The sequence below is a fragment of the Carassius gibelio genome, chromosome A6 (genome assembly GCF_023724105.1).
Source record: "Carassius gibelio isolate Cgi1373 ecotype wild population from Czech Republic chromosome A6, carGib1.2-hapl.c, whole genome shotgun sequence".
Lineage (NCBI taxonomy): Eukaryota > Metazoa > Chordata > Actinopteri > Cypriniformes > Cyprinidae > Carassius > Carassius gibelio.
In genome coordinates, this window is record NC_068376.1 from 6,218,868 (window position 1) to 6,227,131 (window position 8,264).

General features: G+C 36.5%; 1 long non-coding RNA gene across 1 annotated transcript; it reads left to right on the forward strand.

Annotated features, from left to right (window-relative positions):
- The first annotated feature begins 6,241 nt into the window (after positions 1–6,241).
- On the forward strand, positions 6,242–8,062 carry LOC128016144 (uncharacterized). Its single transcript, XR_008184078.1, has 3 exons — positions 6,242–6,316; positions 6,803–6,855; positions 7,864–8,062. It is a non-coding gene; the product is annotated as an uncharacterized LOC128016144 (long non-coding RNA).
- The last annotated feature ends 202 nt before the right edge of the window (positions 8,063–8,264 follow it).

Here is an 8,264-nt window from a genome sequence, read left to right on the forward strand (position 1 = left end):
TAAGCTATATAAAGTAAATATTCAGATGTTATGGTCTCCGTAGTCGCGCCTCCAAGTAGGAAAGCGGTGGAAAGTTAACCCATTCTAATTTTTTTTCCTCATGGCGATTATGTGTATAAACGCTATTACACCCCACAACACATCAACTGTTTACCATGGTTGAAACAGATTTTTAATTAGTTAAATTTAAACAATTTAAGCCCTTCAAAGCCCCATGTTAGTAAGTTTTTTATTTATTTATTAGAGTGTGTTTCTGGTCCAACACATGAGCGTGGTCATACACTTGACCTTGTATTGTCTTTGGGGTTTTCAGTTAGTGGGATGAAAATTGCAGACACTATTTTTTTTTTCTGACCACAAGACTGTCTTTTTTAGCCCTACTTTCCCATGTAGTACTCAGATTATGAATGTTTCTTCTTCTATTGCTTCTTGTGTTCTTACTCCTTGTACCGCTAGTAATTTTTCAGAAGCTTTTGGAGTTTCTCCTTAAATTACCTTGATTGAGTCTCCTTGTATGGAACCTGAACAGTTGGTCAATCAGTTTAACTCTACTTGTTCAGATATTTTAGATCTTGTGGCTCCTTTGAAAATTAGTCAAGTCAAGTCAACCTTTATTTATATAGCACATTTAAAAACAACAGAGGTTGAGCCAAAGTGCTTTACAAATGAATAAAATTTTTAAAAACAGTTAAAAAACAACAACACATAATTCTATCAACATCAACACATAATTTATAATCTATTCAAAGGCTACAGAGAACAGATATGTCTTCAAGGACGACTTAAAAATGGCTAAAGATGAAGATGACCTCACATAGAGAGGAAGACTATTCCACAATTTCGGACCCCTCACCGAAAAAGCGTGGTCACCCTTAGATTTATAGCGGCAGCGAGGAACCGTCAGTAACAGTTGGTCATTGGACCTTAGTGCTATATTCAGAGAGTAAGGATGTAAAAGATCACTGATGTACTTGGGACCGAGGCCAGATAAGGCTTTGTAAACAAACATCTAAATTTTGAAATCCACCCTAAATTTGACCGGGAGCCAATGTAAGTTTCTCAGCGCTGGGGTAATGTGATCCCTTTTCCTTAATCCAAGTAACAGTCTGGCTGCAGCATTCTGAACAAGTTGTAAACGAGATAATGCATTTTGGGGCAAGCCACTGTACAGGGAATTACAATAATCTAACCTAGATGTAATAAATGAATGGATTACAATTTCCAAGTTAGAAGGGGAAAGCAAAGATTTAATTTTAGCAATTTGTCTCAATTGGTAAAAACTGCTTTTTACAACGGCACTAATCTGCTTGTTGAAAAGAAGGGAGGAGTCAAAAATTACTCCAAGGTTCCTCACAGGGTCTTGTATGTTCGATGCTAACGGGCCTAGTTCGACGACTAGTCCAGGTTGACTGGACAAGGACGATCCAAGAATCAGGACTTCCATTTTGCTCTCATTTAATTGCAAGTATCTTTAAAACAATTTAATGCATTGTTAGATGCACGGTTCTTGTCTATACCACATTTTAACTGAGACGAAGCAGAAGAGAAATTGGCCATGTTCACAGAGAAAGTCCTTTCTTTTAAATAGGAAGAAAACCACTGAAGGGTTGTCCCATGAATGCCCACCATGCATTCTAAACGTTTCAGAAGAATATCATGATCAACTGTATCAAACGCAGCACTGAGATCTAACAAAACTAGGACCACTGGCGAACCTGAATCCATAGATAATAAGATATCATTTGTGACCCTAAGTAATGCAGATTCAGTGCTGTGCAAACATCTGAAACCAGACTGAAATGTATCCAAAATATTAAATGCATTTAAATAGGAGTAGAGCTGAGAGTAGACGACTCTCTCCAAAATCTTTGACATAAAAGGCAATTTGGAGATCGGTCTGTAATTATCATGTATTGCCGGATCCAGATAAGCTTTCTTCAAAAGGGGATGTATAATTGCATGTTTAAAGCAACTGGGCACAATGCCACTTGCTAATGAGCTGTTGACTATAGCTGTCACACTGGCATTAAGTGTCATAAAAACTTCTTTAAAAAGACATGTAGGAAGTGAATCCAGCGAATAGCTTATAACACTTCAGCTTAGCGACTATGTCTGCTGTTTGTTCTGATGTAACTAGTTCGAAATTAGTCAGAGAACTGGTAACTGGAGTAGTTTGAGGTTGATCAAATGGAACATGTATAATTCCACATTTGATTTGCTCAATTTTATAAGTAAAAGAGTGTAGAAATAATTCACAGTTCTCTTTTGAAGCTTCCAGAACAATGTTTTCTGTTGGATTTAAAACCGAATTAATTGTCTTAAACAAAACTTTCAGTCTATTCGCATTTTCAGAGATCACTGTAGAAAAATAGTAGGCTTTTGCATCCTTAACAGCTCTCTGATAAGTTGTCAAACATTCTTTTAGGATGCCATAAGAGACTTGAAGCTTATCTAGTCTTGAAAGATTTTTCACAGGAAGTAACCACAGGCAGTCAGTGACATCATCCACACTTCCCTTTTTACCAAATAAAATAAACTCAGACTTGAAGTTTGAAATTAGGAATAAAAAAGGTCAAGTCACAGCCCTGGTTGAACAGTAATAGCCTACCCGTGCTCTCAGGCAAGAGTGCAGGAAGGCTGTAAGTATATGGCTTAAAGATAATCTACGGGTTTCTTATGAGATTTAGAAGAGTTGTTTGAGTGGTATTATTTCGAAGAACTGCCATAATCCTAGAGTGCTTTTTTCTACTGTAAACACTGTACTCCATCCTATTTTTATGCCATTACTCTCTCCTTCTGTTGACACATGTGAAAAGTTGTTAAAATTTTTAATTGATAAGACTGCTAGAATCAGATCCCAGATTTCATCTGTAACTAAGGATGTTATTGTACCCTCTGCTCTTCCAAATCAATTGACTTGTTTTACGCCTGTCTGTCTGCCACAACTCAAAGAAATAATTGTGCACATGAAGCCCACCAGGTCTCCCATTTTAACTATTATGAATAGTAGCTTGACATTAGGTGTTGTTCCACCAAGTTTAAAGCATGCAGTTATCCAGCCCCTTCTTAAAAAAACTGGTTTAGACTAATCTGATATGAATAATTTTCATCCCATTTCAAAATTGCCTTTTATTCCAAAGATACTGGAGAAGATTGTGTATGCACAGGTTAATGATTTTTTGGTTAAGAACAACATTTTGGATAGATTTCAGTCAGGATTTAGAACCGACCATAGTACGGAGTCAGCTCTTTTGAGGGTCACTAATGATATTCTTCATGGCCCTGATTCTGGAAGTTGTGTTGTTCTGTTACTTTTAGATCTTACCACAGTATTTGACACAGTTCACCATAAGATTCTCGTTGATCACCTTAGAGACCATGTTGGCATTCAGGGTTTGGCCTTAGAATGGTTTTCTTCGTATTTAAAAGATAGGACTTTTTCAGTCAGTTTAGGGAGTTACTCTTCATCTGTTGCCCCTCTCATGTGTGGAGTTCCTCAGGGTTCAATCCTGGGACCGGTTTTGTTTTTCCTTTAGATGCTCCCTCTGGGATCAATTTTTGATAAACATGGCATTCATTATCATTTATATGCTGATGATTTACAAATTTATTTACCATTGAAGCGCAAGTATCATTTATCCATTGAGTCTTTGTATGAATGTTTGGATGAGGTTTAGTGTTGGTTGGCTAATAATTCTCTTCAACTGCATGAAAACAAGTCTGAGTTTATTTTATTTGGTAAAAAGGGATGTGTGGATGATGTCACTGACTGCCTGGGGTTACTTCCTGTGAAAAATCTTTCAAGAGTGAAAAACCTTGGTGTCATTTTTGACTCAGAGCTCAAATTTCATCGACAAATTAATGCCTTTTTTAAAAATCGTTTTAACCATCTTAGGTCTATATCTAAGTTGAAGTCAATCCTTTCTTTTGATGACTTGGAGAAAATTGTGCATGCTTTTGTGTCATCTCGTTTGGATTATTGTAATGCATTGTATCTGGGTGTGAGTCAGGCCTCTCTCTCCCGCCTCACTTATTCAGAATTCAGCGGCTAGGCTTTTAAAGGGTACTAAGAAGAGAGAGCATATTAATCCTGTGTTTACTAATTTACACTGGCTTCCTGTACGATACAGGATTCTTTACAAAGTGCTATTACAGTTTTTGCCCATTGCTTAAACACTATAGACCCATGCTTAGACTAAAGTAACACAACTTGAAGCTTTTGTTACCATACCTCAAACACATGTACCCATACCTTAAACAAAACCGATGCTTTGCACTCTAGTTGCAATTTTGCAACACACTTACTCCTTTATGCAACACATTTGGTCCTGCATACTACACTCTATTTCATACATAAGACACTTCGTTCAAAAATGAAATCTCAGAGTGCCATTTGGAAAACACATGTATCCAAAATACAAAACACATCGGGTAATTGCTACCACTCAAATACACAACTGAAGGCACTTACTTGCAAAACTGAACACCTATCAGCCAGCTACAAAAAGCCCTCAGTTTAGCCATTTCAAGAACTTTGCAAGCATGGATGGAGGGAGAGCAAGAGGAAGAGGAGGGGGAGGAGGAAGAGGAAGAGGAAGAGGAGGAGGAGGAAGAGGAAGAGGAGGAGGTTTGAAGAGGCCATGCACGGACCCCTATTTCTGATGATATAAGAGCAACTTTGGTGGACCATGTCATCAACCATGGCCTGACTGTGAGGGAAGCTGGGCAGAGAGTCCACCCACACGCCGCATGTCTCTTCTGCAGGTAATGGAACTGTGGTGACATTCAGGTGACAGCAATCCATGGATGGTTTCGACATGCAAGGGGATATTTTCCCCGGTGCCTAGCGGGAGAAGACATCTCTTGCGATGTCGATGAGGCCAACAGACGGCGGGATCCATGAGCCCACGAATGCACAATTGCCATGATTTTCTGTGTTTACAGTATAGTGTTTTATATATATATATATATATATATATATATATATTTTGCTTTATCTGAATTCATGTTACTGCAATGTACAGTGCTACAATGTACAATATTGAGCAGGCCTATTTGCTTTTTTTGGTTGTTTGAAAATGTGCCTCCTGAAAATATGCCTTCTGAATAAACAGTGAAAATCAAAGACTGCAGTGTTTTATATAAAGTAGACTAGTGTGTTCCCCCTGATCTGAAAGTGTATGCATATGATGCAAGTATGTGTCATTTTGTCATCAGAGTTACACTTTGACAAAGGAATGTTAGGTTTTGATAGCAGAGTTTAACTTCTGTCAAAGCAATGATAAATGATCCAAAGTGTAGCCCGCACAGACTGCAGTTGTGATCACTATGTGAAGAGTTTTGAAAAAGTGAACTAAGTGTTGAAAAATTGGGTCCAAGCTATTACAGTTTTTTACAGACGCTAGGACACATTTCTCAATACTTAGGTCACTTTTGCAAAACTCTTCACACAGTTCTCCTAACCAACTTTCAGCTTGGCAAAGCAGTTCATTTCACATTCAAAATGCACTACAACTATCAAAACACTTTATTCAGGTCTCAAATCAACTCACTCTTCCAGAACACTAGCAAAGGTTGACAGCCGACAAACACACTTTGTCACCCACAAAACAATGACCTAAAAAACACTAACAACATGTAGCATTATACAATATTTTTTTTGTGTAAAACAAGGACATATCTCTGTTTATAATTCAATATATGTTACTATGAATCCCTCAATATTTTATTTTGTGTATTTTATTTAAAAAATTTTTTTTTGCAAATTCCAAAATACAATAATTTGTATACACACTATCCACTGATACAGATACAATAGTAATGCTAATTTACTAACTGTCCAATTGTTTTTATAGCATTTAATTTTAAGATTTAAAATATATTTCATTAAAATATTACTGTAGAAATAGCAAATTGCTGTATTATTCAGTTTTGTATTATGTTATTGTTTTGAACATAAGTTTAAGAGTTTTGAAAACAGCATGTGCAAATTGGCCTGTACGTACAAAGAGTTTTGGCAGTTGTTGTGTCTGAGTGAGAAAAGAATTCATGAAATTTGAGAGATGTGGTCATTGAATGCATTTTGTGCCAAAGCAATGATAATTGATCCTCAGTTAGCCCACATAGACTTCTTTTGTGCTCACTGTGTGAAGAGTTTTGCAATAGTGACCTAAGAATTGAGAAATGTGTCCTAGCGTCTGTAAAAAACTGTAATATGTTGTGCGCTTCTACACTATCCTCAGAGAGATGACGTTAGATTCTTTCACTCGAAGTGGAGCAGAGGGGGATGTTGGGTTTAACAAGGAAAACACTGAAAGTAAGTGTTTTACTTAATTTACTGTAAAGTAAGGTATTTCAAAAAATAATATTATGTAATAATGATATTTGAATGCTGTGTGCCTTGATGTGTCAATATATTGGATTGGTGTGATCTTTCCACACACACACACACACACACACACACACACACACACACACACACACACACACACACATACATATTATATATATAATATGTATGTGTGTGTGTGTGTGTGTGTATGTATGATGTGTTTGTTTCATATGTAATGTAAACTGATATATTATCATATATATTCATTTGTATATATTTGTAAATAACTTTTCAATATACTCAAACTCAATATACTTCATGAGTTAAATTGTTCATCATTCAAAGTGAATTTGTGCTCTCACAAGAGACACATGGGTAGCATGAACTACAGATCAGATATGATTTTTTTTGGTGTGCTTGTACTGTCATTTATTTATCTGCTGCCCCATTTATGCATTTTAATTTTGATAGACAGAGCGCCGCCTCAGCTCATTGAGATCAGCATGGAATTCAGGAATCTTTCAGTAAGACGGACTTCTTTTTACAACAAAATATTTACTTTTACAGTGAGTTAAATGCTTTTCTTTAAAGGGATAGTTCACATTTTCTCACCCTTGAATTTGTCTTATGTCATATGTTTCTTTCTCAGACCACAAAAGGAGATTTAAATAAAATGTCCCAAATGTGCTTGTCTATATAATGTCAGTCTATGGCGAATAACATCAAGCTGTTAAAATAGAAGCCAAATTATAACAGAGTGGTCTTATGTATTATGTGTTGTATATTCCACGTGTTCTGCAGGTATACAATAGAGTTTGGTGAGAAACGTACTGAACTTTTTCATAATACTTAAAAAACATTCTGACTTGATTGTTGGTCTCTGTGCATGACTGTGTGTTCATGAAACACTATTAGTTCAGTTCACTCTGAATTGCACGCAAGTTCTGAAAAAAAAAAAAATCAAGATTAATAAAAATGTGACTCTGGACTGGAGCTTCGGTTGCCATGACAGTCAAAATGACAGATGAACGGGATCACTTCCTATGAACGGGATCACTTCCTGTTGCAATGAGCGCAACAGATGTATTTGCCTCAGAGAAAAAAGGTGCTGCATATAGATTCTATTTTATTTTGTTTTTATTCATCTTGATTGTTCACAACTTGAATTGCTTTGCTAAAAGAGTCTCATGAATGCACATTCATGCAAAGAGACCATCAGTCAGGTAAATAAATGATGACGTCATTTTTATTTTTTGGACGAAATAACCCTTAAAACAAATTGTTCACCTGAATTGTTACTCACTTATACTTATACTCATGCCGTTCCACAGACACCATGTACAATATGTATGTCATACAGGTTTGGAACCACATGAAGATAAAAAAAAATGATGACAGAATTTTAGGGGTAAATGTTTTGAGTAAACTATTATTGTATTGTAAGTGATACTTGTCTCTGATATTTCACTTGTTGATAATAGCTTTGATAAATGGATGTGAATTTATTCTGTTTTTTCCCCCCAACTTTAAAGGAGCACTTTTGTGATGCTGCAAGTGGGAGTGGATTTCTTGCTTAGCTGGAGACAGCAGAGAACCACATCCTGTCGTCCTGAAAAAAAGAAAGAGACTACTTTCTCCAAAGAGATCCAAACGCCATTGGCACAGACTTTGTTAAGTGATCAGTAACATATAATTCAGCAAGGGCCGTCCTTAGGAGGTGCAACTGGTGCGTCGTACAAACAATGACAGAAATTAAATTTTAGGGTGAACTATCCCTTAAATTCACACGGCAGCATGTAGCCTACTGTCCCTTTAAGACCTGCATGCATACAGACATGCATCCTCTTTCAGTGGTTTACTTTCATTTTAGACATATCCAACTTAGTCTATAAATAAACCTTGTGTGTTTCGACAGTATTAGCACAGAACATAA